The sequence below is a fragment of the Ovis canadensis genome, chromosome 9 (assembly GCF_042477335.2).
Source record: "Ovis canadensis isolate MfBH-ARS-UI-01 breed Bighorn chromosome 9, ARS-UI_OviCan_v2, whole genome shotgun sequence".
In the NCBI taxonomy this organism is placed as follows: Eukaryota; Metazoa; Chordata; class Mammalia; order Artiodactyla; family Bovidae; genus Ovis; species Ovis canadensis.
Genome location: NC_091253.1, coordinates 61,019,492 through 61,043,677, shown reverse-complemented (window position 1 = coordinate 61,043,677; position 24,186 = coordinate 61,019,492).

Sequence of the window (24,186 nt, the reverse complement as noted above, 5' to 3'; positions counted from 1 at the left end):
AAATGTAATAAGTAAATCCTACAGTATATTAAAAGGTACTGAATATGTACCTTTAAATGTAATTTTAAATCAGACCTCATTTTAAGTTGACCTCGTGAAGAGGAATAAAGGCAAAGGAGAGCAGAGTGTACAGATACTTGGGGAGAAGCATTCAAGGAAGAAATAGTGTTAAAACTCTGAGGCAAGAATGAGCCTGGTGTGTTGAAGAACCACTGTGACTGATACAGAAAAATTGAGAGTCTTGGTAGATGAGTTATGAGAGATAACTAGGGCGAGGTGTTTCTAAGTCAGTACTTTTCAGACTTTAATGAGCATGTGAACCACCTGCTCACAAGACTCAGACTTAGTAGGTCCGACATGGGACTTGAGAGTCAACAGTTCTAATAGGTTTCCCAGGCGATGCTGATGCTGCTAACCCATAGACCATTTTTTGAGTTGCAGGGCTGTAGTCCATGGAAAGGCATTGGCTCTCACTGAGAGAGGAATGAAAAACTGCTGAAGGGTTATTGATAGAGGAGTGATGGGAAATGATGTAGTACACAAAATAACATTCTCAGCTTTGTTTATAGATTACCTTCTCACCCACCAGCCTGGTGCTGCTGCAGTGGGAAGCTCACAGCTGGGAAAAGGAATAAGGTTGGCTTCTTTTCTCTTGACTCAGATAGCCCCTCCTTATCTATTACTTCCCTAAGGAAAACTGATGTTAAAGCAGTAGCATTGACGGGGTCAATGGCACCAGGGTAACTGGCCCCCTCCTTATGTGGTTTAGTGATTGGGCCAGAATTTGTCGATTTACATCCTTGCACGGCCCCACTGAGGAGCACCGAAGTGTTTGCCCTTCTCTCGCCTGCTTGTGTGATGCTATGCCTCTAGGTAGAGAGCAAAGAGAGGTTTTACTTTATTGACAGTTTTCAGCTGGCACTGGTATCCTTTAGGATTATCAAGTGTATAGAGCTGATTACCTCTGAACTTGATGGATTGAGCTGATTCTTTTTCTTGGATGTCCATAAAAATTCCCCCACCCCCAGCCACTTAAGATCTCCCAAACACAGTTTCCTTGGTTTGCAGAATGTTTCTCTCCACCATTTGCTTTTATCCTATCCCTCAGCCCAGAAGCAAGCAGCCTTTGGTGGGGTTACCTTGCCCTTCCAGAATATTCTCTTGAGCAGGATAAAAGGTGATCTTTCAGTCTAACAATATCACACAGTCCTCATCTGCTCAATGGAAACATGCATCCTTTGTCTTACTGCAAACATTGAGGCCCATCTTCTTTCCTCCCTAAACTGAGCAGCCAGCTAGTTATAGTCTCCTGTAGATCTCTCATGAGAAGTGTGGTATTAGCCCACTGAGATCCCCAAACTGAGGATTATGCACTGAGCTCTCTCAAGCCTTTCATTTAAACCTTTCTAGAACCTGACTTAAGATGGAGGAAAACACACACACACACACACACACACACACACACACACACATGTACACTGCTCCTCTGTAGAGCCAACAGTAATTGTCTCAATAGAAATGCTCCTGTCTCTAGCTGTAAGACTCCCAGTGGAGTTTATAAAAGCTGGTTTTGAGATACTGCTATTGCATGTGTAATATTGCATTATTACTAAAAGTATGTCTTTGTTTAGTAGTTTGGGATAATCAGAATTTAGCCTAATCTTCAAAGAAAACCATCCTCAACTGATTTTAATTATTTGTTGATGATTCTGTTTGTCTTTTTGATTTGAAGTTAATGATCATATTGTGGTATTATGAGATTGTGTATTAAATAGATACATTTAATTTAATTATCTCCCATGAGGAATCAAAAAATGCTTCATTGTATACTTACCACTGTATTTAGTTCTACTGAAAAATTCCAATTTGTTTCACACTGAGACAGACTTCATCTCTTTGGATAAGCAGTTTGTAAATTCCAAAGTGGCAATTGTATTTGCAAAAAGAAATACAAGAAAACAGGCAAAAAGAAAAAAGTCAAGTATAGAGACAGAGTAAGGTAAAGACCAATATGAGTAGTGAATTGGGAATGCTACTAACCAAATGGAATATGTTATGCCTTGCTAACTAGATTACTTGCAGTTTCTCTATTTTGAAGTTACCATTTAATTTTGGCTGTCAATCATGCTGTACTCACCTACCTACTCTATCTAGGTTTTAATTCCTTCTCACTTTACCACCAAAATATACTTGCCTGCAACCAATTCATGTAAACTCTGATCTCTACTGGGTAATCTGACATGCATGAGTATGAAAGGCCAATTTTACTTTGAATTAGGTGTGTGTATGACCAATACAGGGCTTCCCTGATGGCTTAGAGGATAAAGCGTCACCTGCAATGCGGGAGACCTGGGTTCAATCCCTGAGTTGGGAAGATGTCCTGGAGAAGGAAATGGCAACCCACTCCAGTACTCCTGCCTGGAAAATCCTGTGAATGGAGGAGTCTGGGAGGCTGCAGTCCATGGGGTCACAAAGGGTCGGACACGACTGAGAGACTTCACTTCACTATGATCAGTACATATTTTATTTGGAGCCCTTTCTCATCCCTACCAACTCCAGAGAAATCTATTCTTCAAATGATGAGATTTCACACTTATTTTTTAAATGAATTAGTTTATTTGGCTGTGCTGGGTCTTATTTGTGGCATGCAGAATCTTCGATATTTGTTGCAGCTTGTGGAATCTTTTAGCTGCCATGCCAGATCTTTAGTTGCAGCTTGTGGGATCTTTAGTCCTGAGATCTTACAATTATACTCAAGTCACAATATATTTGATTGTTCAGTCCTTTTTGAAGAACTAAGAAATGGTGAATGAGTCAGAGTTAGTATATGCTGCTGCTAAGTCACTTCAGTCGTGTCCGACTCTGTGTGACTCCATAGATGGCAGCCCACCAGGCTCCTCCTTCCATGGGATTTTCCAGGCAAGAGTACTGAAGTGGGTTGCCATCGCCTTCTCCAGAGTTAGTATATATTGCTATATTAACTCGAAAAATCTCAGCAATAAATTAATTCTCATATATGAATATTTACTGTAGATTAACAACTGGCTTTGTTCCACATGGTCGTCACTCCAGGTCCTAGGCTGATGGAACTCCCTTTTAATGTATACTTCCGTGATTGCAGAAGCAATGGCTCTGCTCAGAAAAATGCATCACTTCCACTCACATTTTATTGGCAAAGTGAGTTACATGGCAGCAACTAAACCCAACAGTGCAGAATGCAGAGTGCTACCACAGGTACGGGTACCAAATGGTTTAAACAATAAGACAGCTTTTCTTGCTGACAATTGAGTACAGGGGACCACCTGCAAAAGGAAGTATTTTAGCAACTAATTAGAGATGACACTTGAGCTACAGCCTATACCAATATACCTCCTGATACCTACCATGAGTTGGAGTCTCAGAGGGGTTCCAATAAAGGGCACCTGGTTTCCCATATGGATTCTGAGTCAACTTAGAGATGAACAAAAGAGTCAGCAACTGAAACCAAAGTGTCACTGTTATTAATAATGAAACTAGATAAAAGATGAGGTTCCCCAGTGGCTCAGTGGTAAAGAATCCACCTGCTACAGCAGAAGAAGCAGGTTCAATCAATGGGTCTGAAAGATCCCTTGGAGGAGAAAATGGCAACCCACTCTAGTATTCTTGCCTGGGAAATCCCATGGACAGAGGAGCCTGGAGGGCTACAGTCCATGGGTGTCTCAAACAGTCGGTCATGACTTAGAGCCTAAACAACAACAGGAAACAGTAGAATATACAGCTCAGTAAGAGAACCCAAGTGGGCTTACACTCTTCCTCCCCTCCAATCAAACCTTAGGACACACCCCCACCCAAGAGAAACTCAGAGTCCATCTTTGTGACTATCTTTACCAAAATCTCTGCTTCCCACCAGCCCAGAAAGAGGAGAAAAACCATAATGCCTGTGCTCAAATTCTGTGTTATTTTCATTTTGTCTAAATAAGAAGTAAGGAATAATGATAAATACTTAGAAGCAAAGTAGCTCACTTCATGTCTTTGCAAAGTAGAAACAAGAAGGACTCCAGGAACACTCTTTTCATATGAAAGAAAAAGTCAGGATAGGGAAGAAGTGATTCCTCTCAACTTGAATTTATTTTCTCTTCCATAACATTGTAGACTCTCCTTATAAAACAAGTGTCTTGTTGTAAAATTCCATAATCAAAGCCAGAAATATACTTGTTAAATGCTATACTTATTTTGTGGAAAAAAAAAATGACTTCAAAATCATTTGTATTTGTATTGAGTGAAGATAGCTACCTTAACTCACAGAAGAATTCAATATAGGCTTCTATTATCTGTCAAACAGAATTATTCATTTTATAACTTAGTGAAACTCCATCTTTAAAAGTAAAATAAATATTCTTGAAAAGAATTAAAGCTTTTTGACAATGTTATACATGATTAAAAGTAGTTCCCAACAAATCTGGTGGCCTTGAATAATATAGAATTGAAGGTATGCTGAGGGAAAAAATGAGCAAAAGAAGTGCATTTCTGACCCACTCCAAAGATAAAAGAAGAAAGAAACACACAGTCACAATTTCCAACTCAGAAAGGAAACAAAAGTATTTTTATCCAAAATATGAGGGATGACATAGAATGCAATAAAATAGATTTATGATGAGACATGTTAAGATGGAAGTATTTGAATTACCAAACTGAATCCAACACACTTTAATATTTCACTTTATGAAAAGGAAAATATTTCAGTACAATAAAACCAGGGCTTATATATTCTAAGTCTGTGCTGATAGCTGACCATATTGAGACCTCAAATAAAGTTTACCTTTGTCTCTTCAGTAAAGAACTTTTTTTAAGTCACATGCTAATTCATAACTTAAAACTAATACCCACCACTCAAACCAACAAACCAGTCAGTCCTAAAGGAAATTCAGTCCTGAATATTCATTGGAAGGACTGATGCTGAAGCTGAAACTCTAATACTTTGGCCACCTGATGCGAAGAACTGACTCATTGGAAAAGACCCTGGGAAAGATTGAAGGCAGGAGGAGAAGGGGACGACAGAGAATGAGATGGTTGGACAGCATCACTGGCTCGATGGACATGAGTTTGAGCAAGTTTTGGGAGTTGGTGATGGACAGGGAAGCCTGCTGTGCTGGAATCCATGGGGTAGCAAAGAGTCGGACATGACTAAGTGACTGAGCTGAATACCCACCAGAATAATTAAAATTAAAATGACTGACAATACCAAGTGTTGTTGAGGATATGAAACCCCTGCATTACTGACAGAATGCAAAGTGGTAGAACCAATTTAGAAAAGTTTGGTAACGTCTCACCTACCACACTGTATATTCTATACACCTGTAAAAAACAGGTGTATACAACCTAGAAATTCCACCAGTGAGATAAAAAACTTGTCTACAAAAATATTTGTATTATAAATGTACATTCTGACATTATTTGTGTCTGACAAATCAGTTGTGTCTGACTTCTTTGTGACCCCCACGGGTTGTAGCCCCCAGGATCCTCTGTCCATGGGTTTCTCCAGGCAAGAATACTGGAGCGGGTTGGCATTTCCTACTCCAGAGGATCTTCCCCACCCAGGGATCAAACTCACATCTCTTATGTCTCCTGTATTAGTAGGTAGATTCTTTACCACTAGTGCCACCTGGGAAGCCCCTAACTCTGTACAACTGTAATAGTTCATCAGCCTCTACACTTAATGAGTGAGTTTTCTTGTGTATAAATTATTTGTCAGTAACACTGGGAGAAAACATCACTAATAAAATCAAATGTATAACAATGTAGTCTACAGTAGAAATACTTTTTTATGTCGTGAAACTAATTGCTACCTTAGATGAGCATATTAACCATACTACAAAAGGTAAATCATATTTCCAAGTATATACAATATAAGAAGCATCTAGTGAAAATCATAAAGAATAATGAAGCATAGGAACAGGACCAAAAGGTGGAGAATGACTGATATTATAGATTTCTTTGAGAAAAGCTGAAGGATTATATAAACATACTGGAACATATAAATATAACAGAACACATCACTTGAACCTAAAAATTCTGTATTGCTGAAATTTGCATTTCTCCAAACTTTGCACATTCATCCCCCATACTACCAATAGGAAACTTACCTAATGTATTTTTGCAAACATAAAATATTTAAAAATGAATTACAGAATGGAAATATTTTTAAAACAAAACACATAAAACTAAGGGATTTCTTTTTCTAGAAGATATCTTATTTTTATTGAAGTATAATTGACCTACAATTATTATATTAGCTTCAAGTGTACAACATGCTGATTCAATATTTTTATACAATACAAAATTATCACTATGATAAGTCTAGCTATCATTCGTCACTGTATAGTTATTACAATATTATCGACTATTTTCTCTGTGCTATACATCACATCCCCGTGACATTATATAACTGGAAGTTTGAATCTCTTAATCTCCTGTTCTTATGTCATCTATCTTCTACCCTTTTCCCTCTGGAAACCACTAGTTCTATGTAGCCTTGAGTCTGATTGTGTGTGTTTGTTCGCTTTTATTTTTTAGATTCCACATATAAATGAAATCATGTATTTCTTTCTCTGACTTATTTTGCTTAGCATAATACCCTCAAGTTCCATCCATGTTGTTACACATGGCAAGATCTTATTCTTTTTTTGTGGCTGAGTTATATTCTATTGTCTGTGAGTATCTATGTATTTACACATACCACATCTTCTTTATCCATTCATCTATCAGTGGACACTAACATTGCTTCCATATCTTGGCTATTATAAATAATGCTGCAAAATGAACATTGGGGTGCATACACCTTTTCAAATTAGTATTTTCATTTTCTCCAGTTAAATACCCAGAAGTAGAATTGCTGAATTGTATGGTAATTCTATTTTTTAATTTTTTAAGCAACTGACATACTGTTTTTCATAATACCTGCACAAATTTACATTCCAACAAACAGTATACAATGGTTCTTTATTCCACACATTCCCACCTACACTTGCTATTTTTTGTCTTTCTGATACTGAGATGATATCTCATTGTGATTTTGAGTTGAATTTCCCTAGTGATTAGTGTCATTGAGCATCTTTTTATGTGTCTTTTGGCCATCTGTATGGGCATTTTTTAAATAACCGATAGGAGTGACTAATAATAAACTTTATGTGTATATGTTTGTATCATATTCATCTTGGAAATACCATGATCAACATTTTTTTATCCCTTGAGAGTTTATACACCCAGGATCTCCTTTAAAGTTTTTTTCCCATCATTTTTGTCTTAATCCTTAAAACCCACTACCTAAATCTAAATACTACTTTTGAAAAATATTTTTAAATATCAGTAAATAACCCACCAAAAAAAAAAAAACACTCCACATCAATGGATATGATAAGAAAAAATGTACTCAAAGTGTTATTTCCATGAAATATTCCAGACCACATATTCAGAGCTTGGAGAAACCTACCTCAGTGCCTTGGAATATGCATGAGATTTTTCATTCCTGTTTGTTCTTTCTTAAAAATGGATATTAATCATTATCAACTTTATCTTAAATTATCAGAAGCAAGATAAGTAATGAATAGGAGCCCAATAGCTGGTAGGACCCTGAAAGTGCACCCTGTTGATTTCTATGATTTCATTATGATTTATTTACTGATGATAGCAACATTTGACTCTCTAGCATCATACACAGATGCCCAGCCACCTACAGTACACATCTTTTTTGTTGTCTCATAGGTAACTCAAATTTACCATGTCCTAAACCAAAGTAATCATCTCCTCACTTTCGCTCCCCTGTATTTGCTCTCTGTTTGGCTTCACTGTCTACTCAATTGCCCAAGCCAAAAATCTGAGCATCATTCCCCAAACTACCTTCTCCCTCATATCCAAAGACTAGGGTAGCTTGTACTTCTTATCTCCAAAAACTGTCCTCTTTTCTCTACTTATCTGTGCAGATCATCCCCTTTTTAAACAATTAATTTATTTATTTTAATTGGAGGCTAATTACTTTACAATATTGTGGGGGGTTTTGCCACACATTGATATGAATCTGCCATGGTGCACATGTGTCTCCCCATCCTGAACTCCCCTCCCACTTCCTTCCCCACACCATCCCTTGAACCTAAACATAGTGCTCTGGTGGCTTTGAGTCCCCTGCTTCATACATGGAACTTGCACTGGTCATTTATTTTACATATGGTAATATACATGTTTCAACGATATTCTCTGAAATCATCCCACCCTTGCCTTCTCCCACAGAGTCTAAAGGTCTGTTCTTTCCATCTGTATCTCTTTTGCTGTCTTGCATATAGAGTTGTCGTTGCCATCTTTTTAATTTCCATATATATGAGTTAATATACCGTCTTTCTAATTTCCATATATATATATGAGTTAATATACTTTGAATAATAGGCTCCAGTGCATCCCTTTTTGTCCAGACGGCTACTTTGGAATTCTAATGACTTCTGCCTCTACTTCCCTCCCACCAACCCACTCTTCACATTGTAGCTGAAGTATTTTGGTAAAGACTTAATGTAAGCATCTTCCTTCCTCCAGGAAATCTTCCCAGAATCCTCATATCTGGGTAAGGGCACGTACCCTCTTCTGTGCACCTATGGCATTCTGTACTTTCCTAGTTATTACACTAATCATACTATATTTTATGGACTGGATATTTTTGCATACTCCACTAGACAATGAGTTGCATGGGACAAAGACTCAGACACTTTTACTACCTTTTGTATTCCTAATGATTAGTACAAAGCTTTACGCATAGTAGCTTCACATTAAATGTTTGGCAAATAAATGAACAACAAATGAATAATTTCCATTGATGATCACTGGTGAATAAACAGGTTAAGAGGCAGTAAAAGTCAGAACATACTTCAAGAACACCATAGACTTGGAGTGTGAAACACATTCAGGATTAAGAGGAATGTTTTCTCACAGATAAAGCTGGAAATGGCCCACTTTAGTACCACAGATTAATTGGGGTGAGACATACTCCGCTGGTATCCAACAGTAGCATTTGGTCTGTTTAACAGACCATAGACTGAGACTATAGCCTCAGTCATTCTGGATAATTCTCACAGCATTAAACCCACTGGTCTTTAAGAGCCAAGCTCTTATCTCTGCTCTGGCTCACAAGTGTCAACATTGATGTGTCTACTAGTAAGTTTTCACTATGTTCCAGGTAAGATTAGGTTTCACTAGGATTTCTTCTACAAACTCAGTAGTGCTTCCTCACTTAGAACTCACTTTCTTATTTACTGGGTTCACCTTTCTCCCTAACTCTGGGACTGAATTTGTGACAATATTCTGGTATCTTGGGTGGAAAGTCCATCTGTATCTTTTTACCGCATAGTACATTTCCCCTTGGCTTCCCAGGTGGCGCTAGTGGTAAAGAGGCTGCCTGCCGATGCAGGAGATGTAAGAGGCGTGGGTTTGATCCCTAGGTCAGGAAGATCCCTTGGAGGAGGGCGTGGCAACCCACTCCAATATTCTTACCTGGAGAATCCCATGGACAGAGGAGCCTGGTGGGCTGGAGTCCATGGAGTTGCAAAGAGACACAACTGAGTGACTAAGCATGCGCGCGCATATTTCCCCTTACTTAGCAAAGTAATACAAAGAAGTCCAGAAAATGCAAGTCTATGCTACTGGGGAAAATCTTCTTATAAATAACTCTTCAGTCTAATTAACCCCAACGTGTTACTTCTATATACAGAGGATCCAAAATAAAGGCATTAGACTCAGAGACTAGCAGTTTTTCTACAGGAGACCTGTGTTTCAGGGGGGGAAAAAAGTCGCCACTTACATATAGGTAAAAATAGATTAATTACACGTACAAATCAAAGTTCCCAAAATCTTCCTAAAGTTCCTCCAGGCTTAAAAAAAAAGAAAAAAACCTTTGACACAATCCCATCTTCATGAAGTAACCCATTGTTTAGAAGCAGCCAAGTGTCACACAATAACTAAATCTGCTCTAAACCTAGCAGAAAAAAATTTGAACTTTGGAGTCAGGAGAAACAATATACAGATCCCAACTCCAACTTACCAATTTGAGATCCTGAGCAAGTTTATGGACCCCAGTGTCTTTATATTTTAAATGGAGATGATAAAATGTTTCACATTATAAAAGAGATGCTTGATTAATGTAACATTTGAAATTTTCTCAACATATATTACAACACCAATCACTCACACCACCACCATCCATCACTATCTTTCCTACCCCATTGATGGCCTCATCAGCACCACTCACCCTGTAACCCTATGGGTCATCAGGCATCTCTACCAGACTTTGTCCTCCTCCTTCCTCTGCTCAGTGTTGACTGAGCGAATAAATTGGGCCAATGAGCAGCACAAGAAGTGCCTAAATGTTACCACTCTCAAAACATTATTAGTGTCCTTCTGATTAAAAGATATGCTTTGGGTAGTTATAAACTACTGGTATTTTACTTTCTGTTTCAATTTGTTAAAAGGGATGCAGATGAATAGATTTGGGTATCTTGATGCAGAATTATTCACAAACAAATGTTGTTATATTGGCTTGTCTTTTGCATATAGAACAAAACACGGACTATCTTCTAACTTTTTCTGTTTTTATACTGATGAGAAAATTGAGCCACAATCTACTCTATTTTGCTTCCTTACCAGTCATAATACAAGTAACATTCAAGAAAAAAATATCAATACAATTTCCTTACTTCACCAGACAGAAAACATTTTACAAGATTAAAAAGTTTCTTTTGTCTTTAATCAAAGTAAATGGAAGAAGTAGTGGACATTTCAGCTCAAAATAATAAGTCAACCTATAATGATTTGAAAATGATTTTGCCTTTATGGCTTTAGCAGGTTGTTCTGACAGCCTTGAATTCACCAGATAATTATGCAACTCTTCATGTCTTTTTGGCTATATGGACACGGCCACTAATATATCCAAGATAAATGTGAAGGCCTTTTAAAACTCAATTTGAAAAAACAAAACAAAACACCACAACCTCTAAAGAAAAGGCCTTTAGAATATAAAATCCCTCATTTATCTGACAGGATAATAGTAAGGGTGTTTTTATTTTCAGCAATTCACAAGTATAAATATATTAGCAGATATATAAATATAGCAAATATATAAATATTTCTTACACAGACTATCTTCATTATAAACACAACTTTGTAATTATCACAGTCACCCTTTTCATCTTGTTTATACTTAACACCATTAAAAAGAACCCATTTCAGTGCTGTTGGCCACTAGAAAGTCTGTGACCTAAGCAAAACTTCGGTTCACTCCAAGAACAGGATGGCTCTGCTCTAAGTCTTTTGGCAAAGACCAGGATTTTAATGACCTTAAACAAGCAGAGCGGGCAGTCACATTGCCTGAGAACTCCAGAGCTTTTGAACAGTTTATTCTTGTTGAGGCAAGCTCAGGGAAAAGCCTTGGCAGCAAGCTGAACATGGGGGCAAAGGGTTTCAAGTGGTTATTTTTCTGCATGTAACTCTTTATGGCTGGGTAGAAAAAGGAGAGTGTTTATAGAGAGCTTTGCCTAGGGATACTGTCAGATCTCTTTCTCTGGATGTGTTGCAAAGGAAAGAGTCCTCAGCTGGCATTTAGTTTCCCTAATTTGTACCTAAGTCCTTATAAGAACATGAAGAGCAAGTGGATGTGTATTGGCGGTAGGGTATAACTACTGGCTAAATCTCTCTCTTTCTCCTTGAGGAGAGCTGGTGATCTATTTCTCTTTTTCCTTGGATTCCTTTCAGAAGTTAGAAGTGAGGGCAGAGAGAGAATTATTGCCTACCCCTAACCCCCAAAACTGAAATCTTGGTAACATTGACTTCTCTGTCTCTGGTGTCTCCATTACCCACCCCCAAGAAATCCTTAAATGTGAAGTTATCTTCTCTCATGTGAAAGTATCTTTTCCATTCCCATCACTCTCATCCAAAGCACCACCATGTTTTACCCAAGTGGTTTCAAGACCTGGTCTCTGAACTCTAGTTCCATCCCCTTTACGTCATCCTCCATCCTGCAGCAAAATAATGTAAAATGTAGTTATTCATGGCATTTTCCTGTGTTAAACCCTTCAGTGCTTTTTCCATTATATTTAGCTTGTTCATGTACATCAATAGAGCATACAAATCCTTCTGCTAACTGCCCCTGCCTAACTCTCATTTCTCACCATTTTCCCTCTCATACTCTAAGGTCAAGCATGTTGCATTTCCAACAGTTTTTTGAAGATGATACATTCTCACTGGTCTATGACATTTCACTTTTTGTGTGGTGGTCTCCCTCCATCTTTCTCCATCCGTTCCTACTCTTGCCACATACTCTGGTTAATTTCCTTTATTTCTTCAGATCTTAGCTCAAATGTCATTTCCTCAGGACTGTCTATACTAGTTCCCTGTTGGTGATGGACAGGGAAGCCTGGTGTGCTGCAGTCCATAGGGTCACAAAGAATCAGACACGACTGAGCAACTGAACTGACTGAAGTATGATCCCTGTGATTTTACATACTTTTGTAACACTCATGACAATCAGCCCCATAATATTATAGCTCCTTTAAGTTAGATTACAAGGTCTACTTTGTTCAAAACTGTTTCCTCTGAGTAAAGCACGTACTCTGGCACAGAAGGCATTGCATGCATTTCTTATTCAATAGTAATGGATAAATATTTCAGTTGGATGGTAAATGGAACATTGAGGGAAAACACACTAAGAGAGCTGTTAGAGGGCTTCCCTGGTGGCTTAGTGGTGAAGAATCTGTCTGCCCATGCAGGAGACATGGGTTTGATCCCTAATCCAGAAAGATCCCACATGCTGTGGAGCAACTAAGCCTGTGTGCCGCAACTACTGAGCCTGTGCTCCAGAACCCAGGAGCCACAACTATTGACCCACATGCCACAGATACTGAAGCCCTCGCAGCCTAGAGCTTGTGCTCCACAGCAACAGAGAAGCCGCCACCATGAGAAACCCACACACTGCAATTAAGACGTAGACCCTGCTCGCTGCAACTAGACAAAACCCCACGCAGCAACAAAGACCCAGCACAGCCAAAAATGCACAAATTTATTTTTTAAAAGAGAGATCTACTAGAATGATTAGTTGGAGCCAAATCATAAAGAACCATTAATGCCATATTAAAAAATGTAGGTCTTGACTGGAAATAGTGGAGACTCACTGGAGAATGTGACAGATTTGAAGCACTCTTCCTAGAAGAATCTCAAAAAGCTTATGTGTGCTTGACAAAGTGATATTCATGAAAGTTCTTCTAAGAGTACTATTTATATATCCATTACAGACTCCCAAGTTATAAAGTTAAAATGTGGCTTAAGGACAAAAATTCAGTTAAAATTGACTATGTTTGTTCTGAAGATAAAGTTGATTTTGTGAGCAAGCAAAATGGCAATTTTGATCAGGACTCCTCAGTTGTGTATATGTGTGTGAGTCTTGTGAGTTTTATTTAAATTTTGTTTCCCATTTTCTAGCCTACAAACACCTAAATGTGCCTGTATATGTGTACTGGTAGAGATAAACTAAACTTGCTCTCTTTCTGGTCCTAACTCCAACCTGTTTTCAATGTGCAACTTATGTCCCACCCATAAGAATTCCATGGAATCCTATGAATTCTGACATATACCCCTTTTGTCTATTATATCCTTCATGCCTGCTATAGCCCTGTCCATCTTCATAGACCCAGTTTAATTACACCTCCTCTACTCTGAGACCTTCCTGAACTTCTACTCTTCACAAAATGAATGCCTCCTTCTCTGTGTTCTCAGTGAAATACGTGTATCACTATTTTCAAATTGCTTCATATTTGTTTTTCATGTGCCCCCACAATGCTTCCAATAATGCTCCCATGTTTATCTTGAGTTACTTTAGTAAAGGAGATATCAAAGAGGGTTGCTATTCAAAGTGTGCCCCCCCCAACCAGTATACTTGTGATCTTGATAAAGACCACAACCCAAACTTCTAAATCTGCATCATATTTCCCAGTTTATTTTTATCACATCAGAGTTCTAAAAGTACTGCCATAAAATATCTAATGTGGTTAATACATAAAAGATGTTCAGTACAGTCTGGCTTAATGGATGGATAAGCATAGACAATCAGAGTGAGGCATTTAATGTATTATCAGTATACAGATGTGGTTTTGGAATTTATCTCAGGGTACACCATAGATAACCTGAATAATAGATTAAATTTATGTGCCATGAAACATCACCGAGAGCCATAAAATGATAAAAGACCCTGATGCATACCTGGAGTTTTTGGCAGGGAATGTGGTAAAGTATTCTGCAAGTTGAAGATCTTTTTAAAAATCACTATACCTCGACATATTTTGGCTTAGAACTACTTCACTGCATTCCAATATTTGTTTTCATTCCTGGATATTTTCTTCTGCCTTTCCTTCCTGCATCAATTCATACATGGAAGTTAGTTAACTCAGACTGTCAGCTGGTAAAACTGTCTTCAGAGAAAAACGTGAACATGTACTAAATTCAAGGACAAGAATCTGCAGGATTGTTGGGCTTATTGGGGCACCACACAGTAAGGAACACACTATAGCTGTAACTCCAGCAGGACTTGGAACAAGGTTAAAACTACAGAAAGGTGGAAGAACAGAAGTCAACCTGTAAACCTTCCAGATTCTTCCTCTAGAAAAAATAAAATTACTCCCAATTATTTTCAGTCCATGTGGCCAAGAGAGTCTTACTAAAGTTCCAAAATGGTGTCTCACTCCTCATGGAAATCAGAAAAGCACTGAATCAGAGGCAGCTGAGGACATCTCAAAGGATAAGACAGGAACAAGCAAGGGGGCCTGTCACAGAAAAAGAGATAAGGAAAGAAATGATGAGTTTGTTTTCTTTTTCTGTGAAAGTTTTAATTCCCACATTTCCATTACTTAATGTGTCATTATTTCACTTTTCAGCAGTTGGCAAACAAACAACATTTCACCATTTATTTTAAAATTGGTAGTCAACACACAATACATCAGAATTTTATATTCTCTCAAAGGAAAATTCTCAAAAGAATCAAATCTGGAGCTTTCCTAGAGATTTCCCTTGGGAAGTTGACCTTCAAGTTCTTAGATATCAGTTATATACTCCTAACCAAAGGTTTAATTTCAGAGATTATGGGGACAGAGACTAAAAAGATCTGTCATGGACATTCCAGCCATAAATATGTGTAAAAACTGATGGGGAAGACTTTTCATTGCCTTTTAAAGGCCAAATTCCCAACCCAGAATTGAGGGTCATTATGATGTGGCCCGTTTCAATTTCTAATCTTATCTCTACCATGTCTGTCTACTCTAGCCAAGTAGAACAAGTTGTGTTTTGTATATACCCTTTAATTTACGGTTTTTGAGATTCTGCTTACAGCTCTTTTCACTTATAATTCCCTTGCTTCCCATATCTCTTGATCAAAATCTATCCCATGGCTATGACCCAGTGTAAATGACACTTCCAGTGAGGCTCCAAAATCCCCAATAACTGAAAATGCGCTCTTTCAAATATCTCAGAGACACGTGAGTTTCATTTAACAATATACTTACTCATATGCATGTTGAATGTAACTTACTAGACTGAAAGTTTCCTGACAGTTGGAAATTAACCCATCTTTGTGTTCTTTTATTGTACTTGATATAGTGATTTGCACATATGGAATGATTGAAGTATTCAGTAAAATGATGAGACAATTATAATCGTTATTAGCCCTCAAGTTTTCTAAAGTCCTAATTCAGTTGTCCCTTGAAAAACATGAGTTTGAACTGCATAAGTCCACTTATATGTAGTTTTCATTAATAGTTAATACAGTAGTACATGACCTACAGTTGGTTGAATTCTCATACATGGACCTGTGTATAGCGAGAAACTCAGTACAGGGAAGGCGGACTATATTTTTTCAGTTATAATTTACCTGTTTATTTGTGTCACAAGATCTTTTCATTATCTTTCAGATGACTTATGCATTCTTCTGTTTCATTTGGTCTTCTATTCAGTCATTTTATTGTGTTATTTCAGTTATTAAATTCTTCATTTCTAATTGGATCTTTTTTATATTGTCTAGTTCCTTATTAAAATTCTCATCATGTTCATTTATTGTTTTCAAAACTCAGTTACCATCCTTATAAATAATGTTTCAGATTCTTCATCATTTATAAATATAAATTATTTATAATTCATTATTTCTTTCAGGAGCTTTCTCTTGCTGTTTCAATTAAGACCAATTCTTTCAGCCTTTCATTTTGTTAGGTTTTCTCTGCCTGTATGAATTTAGGTGAAACCGTTACCTACTGAGGTCTTGAAGGTGTGTCCCTATGTTAGAGTCTTCATATACAGACTGCATGTGCACAGGTCCTTTGATGGGTGAGCTGGATTTGACATGAGTATATATCATATCTTTCTGCTGGGTATGCTAGGAGCTCTCATCTTGGTAGAAGATTGAGCAGGACATGGAGGGGCTAGAGCTGGAGCCAAATGTGAGCAGGGGATCCCGCTCTGCTCAGTGGTCATTACTGCCCTGTCAGGGGTAGGGTGTGATCCCAAGTTGTTTAAACAAAAGCCCTGAAGATCAGATCCAACCTTGTTCTGGTATCCCGTTAAATGTGTGTTTCACCCTGCCCAGTGCTAAGATGTTTGCTTCAGAATGGAGTAGTGCTGAAGTAAGGCAACCCATGTGGGCTATTGACTCATGCCAGCCATAAAATTCTGAGCTTTCTCAGATGTACTGCCTGTGTTCATGAAGATCAGGAAGATCCCCTGGAGAAGGGAATGGCAACACACTGCAGTATTCTCACCTGGAAAATTTCATGGACAGTGAAGCCTGGTGGGCTAAATCCATGAAGTTGCAAAGAGTTGGACGATTGAGCAAATAACACTTTCTTTTAACTTTTTCGTGTTCCTTCTATGCCTAATTTGTTGAAAGAGTTTTCTCAATCTACTGATTTGATCATATGATTTTTATCCTTCTTTCAATTAATGCTGTGCAACACATTGATTAATATGTGGTGTTGAGCTGTCTTTGCATCTCACAGATAAGTTCAACTTTACCATGGTGTATGATCCTTTTACTATGCTGATAAATTCAGTGTGCTAATATGTTGTTGTGGAGGAGGAAATGGCAACCTACTCCAGTATTCTTGCCTGGAGAATCCCATGGACAGTGGAGCCTGGTGGGCTACAGTCCACAGGGTCACAAAGAGTCAGACATGACTGAAGTGACTTAGCACAATATTTTGTTGAAAGTTTTTACATCTATATTCACTGGGGACATTGGCTTGTAAATATCTTTTCCTGTAGTGTCTTTATTTGGTTTTGGTATCAGCATAATTTTGGCTTTGTGATATTAGTTTGAACGTATTTCCTCTCTTATTTTTAGAGTTTAAGAAGAATTGGCATTAATTCTTTAAATGTTTGGTAGAATTCACCAATGAAGCCATCTCTTTTAGGGCTTTGCTTTGTCTGGAATTTTGATTATTATGCAATCTCCTTTCTAATTATTCATCTGTTAATATTTTCTATTTCTTCCTGATTTAATCTTGGTAGTTTGTATATTATAATTTATCAATTTCTTCTGTGCTATCCAATTTGATGGTGTATACATTTGCTCATATCAGCTTCTTGTGATCTTTTTGATTTCCGAGCTGTCAGCTTTACTATCTCCTCTGTCATTTGTAGTTTTACTTAGTTAAGTCCTCTCTCTTTTTCTTTTATAGCTAAGTTTGTCAACTGCATTTATAGTTTCATGAAACCAACTTTGCTTCATTGATTTATTTTCTATTGTCTTTCTAGACTCTGTTTCTGCTCTATTCTTTATTTCCTTCTTTCTACTTTGTGCTTAGATTGTTCTTTTCTAATTCCATAACATGTGAAGTTAGTTTTCTAATTGCCGGGGTCCAGCCCCAGTGGATCCAGGGTAATTTGAAGTAAGGACGGAGTTGGCCATTAGGACAGAATTATTTAATTAGAGATATGGAGAGAGATTAGAAAAGAATAGTGTAGTAGGAAAATTAGTGGAGAAAAGAGGCTGAATAACTTGGTTTACACGGAGAACCAATAAAACCCTGAGACAAGGGGTTTGCACTGTCTACGTAGGCCGCCGGTGCCTGCTTGACTAGCGGGGGGTGCCCCACCTTGGGCTCCCTCTCTCATGGATCTTAGAAGCCAGGGCAAGTAAGTAGACAGGGTGACCCTCGGCACTCCAGATGGGAATTCAGCCAGAAAACGAGAAAAGATGGCAAGGGGGAAACCAGTCTTTCCAGGAACTGGTCCATTTCTTTATTTTCCAGGTCCACTTTTATACTTTGAGTTATACATAGAGATAAATGGAAAATACAAAGTCAAGCGGGGTCAGCAGTCCTGACCCTTATTGAAACCACGCTTTCTTTCTGCATTCCTTCTGATATACAAAGTTCTCAGGTGATTTACATCATCTTCTGGCCAAGAGGCCTGCTAACATTTTATGACCCTTTCTGACGATGATTAGTCAACCAGAAAACTTATTTTCTCCAAAGGTGATTTTTCTTAAGTCAGGCACCACCCTCCGAAGGCATCAGATAAAGTTGCATTCCTACAGGGCAAAGGTGCAGTGGGCTATAATCAAGAAAAGAATTTTTTTCCCTAAGGTCTAATGTGATTAATATCAAGGTTAATACTTATTTCTCCTATATGCTAGTTATGTCAATTAGTGTGTATAAGGGACAAGGGATATGTAGGCTTAGCAGCAAATATTAGCTCAACAATGAATCCCTCCACTGGTATAATTTCTAACTAACTCGCTAATACTATACTAATAATTTTCTAACTTCTCAAAAGAATCTGTATTTAGAAAGTTTATGGCATCTCATGCCTCTCACGGTTGGGAGGCTGTGAACAATCACATGTGGCCGGATAAACCTGTTAGGCAGGCTAGAGAGCCATCAGAGGAGGTTTTGGACTAAAACTCTTGTTACACCCAGGAGATTTATTAACTGGAGCTCTAAGTTAGCTCCTTTTCAGAGAGAGATAGTGGAGGATAGCCCCCCATAATGTCAGAAGTGTAGGTGAAAGCATAATGCAGTAAGGTAGGCAGACTCTGGTTTGGGAGGTAGATGCTCGAGAATGTCCAGGGGGACCTTTGAGGCCTGATCCCTCCTTTGCATATGTCAGGTCTCCTTCCTCATGACCTTTGCCACAGGTGGGATTCCTCACGCTGGCTCCCAGCATTTAATATCTTTCTTTTCATAATATAGGCATTCCTCACTATAAATATTCCTCCTAAGACTGCTTTTGCTGCATCATATAAGCTTTCTTATGTTGTAGTTTTGTTTTTGTTTGTTTTAAGATACTTCATGATTTCCCTTTTTATTCTTCTTTAACCCATTGGTGGTTCAAGAGTATTGTTGTTTAATTTCCACATATCTGTGATGTTTTAAAATTTTTCTTATTGTTATTAATTTGTTTAATACCACTGTGGTCAGAAAAGATACTTGATATGACTTCAACTTCTTTTATGCTTCTTTTTTTTTTTCCCATAAGTATGTGAAAGACATCTTTGACTATAGTATTTTTCTTTAGTTTATCCTTATTTGTAATTTTTCTTGTGTTAAAAATTTTCAGTTTTAGTCCAGATGTAGAATAAAGGGAGTTATTCATCATGTTGCAATATTTGCATAAATTTGTCTTTGAGTTATAATTGACCTATAACTTTATATTAATTTCAGGTATAATTTTTAGGTATAATTTTAATTATAAATGTCTTAGTATATGTATATATTGTGAAAGGATCACCACAATAAAGTCTAGATAACATTTTCACCATACATAGTTACAAACATTTTTCTTGGGATAAGGATTTTTAAGGTCTATTCTTTAGCAACTTTCAAATATGTAATACAGTATTATTAACTATAGTCACCATGCTGTGTATTGCATAACCATGACTTATTTATTTTATGACTGGAAGTTTCTACCTTTGATTTCCTTTACCCATTTTCCCACACCCCACCCTCTACCTCTGGCAATCACCAATCTGTTCTTTGTATCAATGAGCTTAGGGTTTTAGATTCCATATATAAGGGAGATTGATGGGGAAACAGTGGAAACAGTGTCAGACTTTATTTTTGGGGGGCTCCAAAATCACTGCAGATGGTGATTGCAGCCATGAAATTAAAAGACACTTACTCCCTGGAAGAAAAGTTATGACCAACCTAGATAGCATATTCAAAAGCAGAGACATCACTTTGCCAACAATAGTCCGTCTAGTCAAGGCTATGGCTTTTCCTGTGGTTATGTATGGGTGTAAGAGTTGGACTGTGAAGAAGACTGAGCGCCGAAGAATCGATGCTTTTGAACTGTGGTGTTGGAGAAGACTCTTGAGAGTCTCTTGGACTGCAAGGAGATCCAACCAGTCCATTCTGAAGGAGATCAGCCCTGGGATTTCTTTGGAAGGACTGATGCTAAAGCTGAAACCCCAGTACTTTGGCCACCTCATGAGAAGAGTTGACTCATTGGAAAAGACTCTGATGCTGGGAGGGATTGGGAGCAGGAGGAGAAGGGGATGACAGAGGATGAGATGGCTGGATGGCATCACGGACTCAATGGGCATGAGTCTGAGTGAACTCCGGGAGTTGGTGATGGACAGGGAGGCCTGGTGTGCTGCGATTCATGGGGTCGCAAAGGGTCGGACACGACTGAGAGACTGAACTGAACTGAACTGATAAGGGAGATCATTTGATATTTGTTCTTCTCTGTCTGACTTTATTTCATGGATAGTGCCCTCAGTGTGCACCTGTGTTGTCACAAATGGCAATTATGTCAGTCCTTTCACTGCTGAAGAGTATTCTATTATATATATGTGTATGTATTTTGTGTACTTGCATGTGCATGTGTGTGTGTGTATCCATTTATCTTAAGATTTTATTTTTCTCAAATTTGTTAAGGCTTGCTTTTTGATGAAACATCTATTCTGGAGACTGTTACATCTGCACTTGAAAATAATGTGTATTCATATGCTGTTTGTTAGAATAACTTACATATTTCTGTTAGGTTCATTTGTTTTGTAGTGTTATTCAGAGACACTGTTTCTTTGGTGATTTACTCTCTGAATTCAACATCTCTCCAGTTTTGAAAGTGGATATTAAAATCTCCTACTATTATTGTATTGAGGCCTATTTTTACACTCAGTTCAGTTGGTATTTGTTTTAAATATATAGACATTCCAATGGTGAGTTCGTGCATTTAAAAGTATTAAGATCCCCAGGAGAGGGCAATGGAAACCCACTCCAGTATTCTTGGCTGGAGAATCCCATGAACAGAGGAGCCTGGCAGGCTATTTAGTCCATGGAGTTGCAAGAATCAGACATGACTTAGGGACTAAAGCACCACCAAAGACTTATTGTCATTTTTTAAATAAGCAATTGAAACCTATTATTGTCATTGTTTTCTGACTGGCTTTTAAATTCCTGTGTTCCTTTCTTCTTTTCTTACTGTTTTCTTTTATAGTTTCCTTTGTGGTATGCTTTAATACCTTTCTCTTTTATCTTTAGTGTATTTACTATATGTTTTCTTTGAGGTTTCCAGGAAGCTACATAAAACGTCTTATATTTATAATGGCCTGTTTGAAGACAAAAGTAGCTTATCTTCAGCTGCCTATAAAAACTACACTTTTACTTTTCCTCTCTCCACATTTTATACTACTTTACATCGTTTATATTGTGCATCAATTAACAAATTATTGTAGTTATTATTATTTTTAATACAATGGTGTTTTAACTATTATACCAGAAATAAACGCAATTTACACATCACCATTACAGTATTAGGGTTTCTTGAACTAGGCTATGTATTTAATTTTACCAGTGAGTTTTATATTTTTATATGTTTTATGTTATTACTTTGTATCCTTTCATATTAAACTTGAAGTATCCTCTTTAGTATTTCTTATAAGTTCTGTTTAATGGTGATAGATTACCTTACTTTTATTTGTCTCGGAATGATTTTATCTCTTTATTTCCCAAAGAGAGATTTGCCAGATACACTCTTGAATGGCAATTCTTTTTCTTTCAGCATTTTGAATTTATTATCCCATTCCCTCATGGCCTTACAAATTTCCTACATAGAAATTTGCTAATAGATTTATAGGGGTTTTCTTCTAATATGAAGAGCTGTTTTACTCTTTCATAATTCTCTTTGTCTTTAACTTTTAATATTTTGATTATAGGGCATCTCTGCATCTTCTTTGAACTGATCTTTCTTTGGGTCCTTTGAGCTTCCTACACCTTAATATCCAAATTTGTACCAAGACTTGGGAAGTTTTCAGCTCAGTTCAGTTCAGTCACTCAGTGGTGTCCACTCCTTGTGACCTCATGAATCGCAGCACACCAGGCCTGCCTATTCATCACCAACTCCCGGAGTTCACAAAACTCATGTGTATTGAGTTGGTAATGCTATCCAACCATCTCATCCTCTGCCGTCCCCTTCTTCTCCTGCCCCCAATCCCTCCCAGCATCAGGGTCTTTTCCAATGAGTCAGCTGTTTGTATGAGGTGGCCAAAGTATTGGAGTTTCAGACTCAGCATCAGTCCTTCCAGTGAACACCAGGACTCATCTCCTTTAGGATGGACTGGTTGGATCTCCTTACAGTCCACTCTCAACGGACTCTCAAGAGTCTTTTCCAACACCACAGTTCAAAAGCATCAATTCTTCACAGTCCAACTTTCTTCACACTCAGTTTTCTTCACAATCCAACTCTCACATCCATACATGACCACTGGAAAAACCATAGCCTTGACTAGATGGACCTTTGCTGGCAAAGTAATGTCTCTGCTTTTGAATATGCTATCTAGGTTGGTCATAACTTTCCTTCCAAGGAGTAAGCATCTTTTACTTTCATGGCTGCAATCACCATCTGCAGTTATTTTGGAGCCCCCCAAAATAAAGTCTGAGACTGTTTCCACTGACCCCATCTATTTCCCATGAAGTGATGGGACTGGATGCCATGATCTTCATTTTCTAAATGTTGAGCTTTAAGCCAACTTTTTCACTCTCCTCTTTCACTTTCATCAAGAGGCTTTTTAGATCGCAGACATTCTGACTAGTGTGAAGTGGTACCTCATTGTGGTTTTGATTTGCATTTCTCTAATAATGAGTGATGTTGAGCATCTTTTCATGTGTTTGTTAGCCATTCTTATGTCTTCTTTGGAGAAATGTCTATTTAGTTCTTTGGCCCATTTTTTGATTGGGTCGTTTATTTTTCTGGAATTGAGCTCCATAAGTTGCTTGTATATTTTTGAGATTAGTTATTTGTCAGTTGCTTCATTTGCTATTATTTTCTCCCATCCAGAAGGCTGTCTTTTCACCTTGCTTATATTTTCCGTTGTTGTGCAGAAGCTTTTAATTTTAATTAGATCCCATTTGTTTATTTTTGCTTTTATTTCCAGAATTCTGGGAGGTGGATCATAGAGGATCCTGCTGTGATTTATGTCGGAGAGTGTTTTGCCTATATTCTCCTCTAGGAGTTTTATAGTTTCTGGTCTTACATTTAGATCTTTAATCCATTTTGAGTTTATTTTTGTGTGCAGTGTTAGAAAGTGACCCAGTTTCATTCTTTTACAAGTGGTTGACCAGTTTTCCCAGCACCACTTGTTAAGGAGATTGTCTTTACTCCATTGTATATTCTTGCCTCCTTTGTCAAAGATAAGGTGTCCATATGTGTGTGGATTTATCTCTGGGCTTTCTATTTTGTTCCATTGATCTATATGTCTGTCTTTGTGCCAGTACCATACTGTCTTGATGACTGTGGCTTTGTAGTAGAGCCTGACGTCAGGCAAGTTGATTCCTCCAGTTCCATTCTTCTTTCTCAAGATTGCTTTGGCTGTTCGAGGTTTTTTGTATTTCCATACAAATCTTGAAATTATTTGTTCTAGTTCTGTGAAAAATGTGGCTGGTAGCTTGATAGGGATTGCATTGAATCTGTAGATTGCTTTGGGTAGTATACTCATTTTCACTATATTGATTCTTCTGATCCATGAACATGGTATATTTCTCCATCTATTAGTGTCCTCTTTGATTTCTTTCATCAGTGTTTTATAGTTTTCTATATATAGGTCTTTAGTTTCTTTAGGTAGATATATTCCTAAGTATTTTATTCTTTTCGTTGCAATGGTGAATGGAATTGTTTCCTTAATTTCTTTTTCTACTTTCT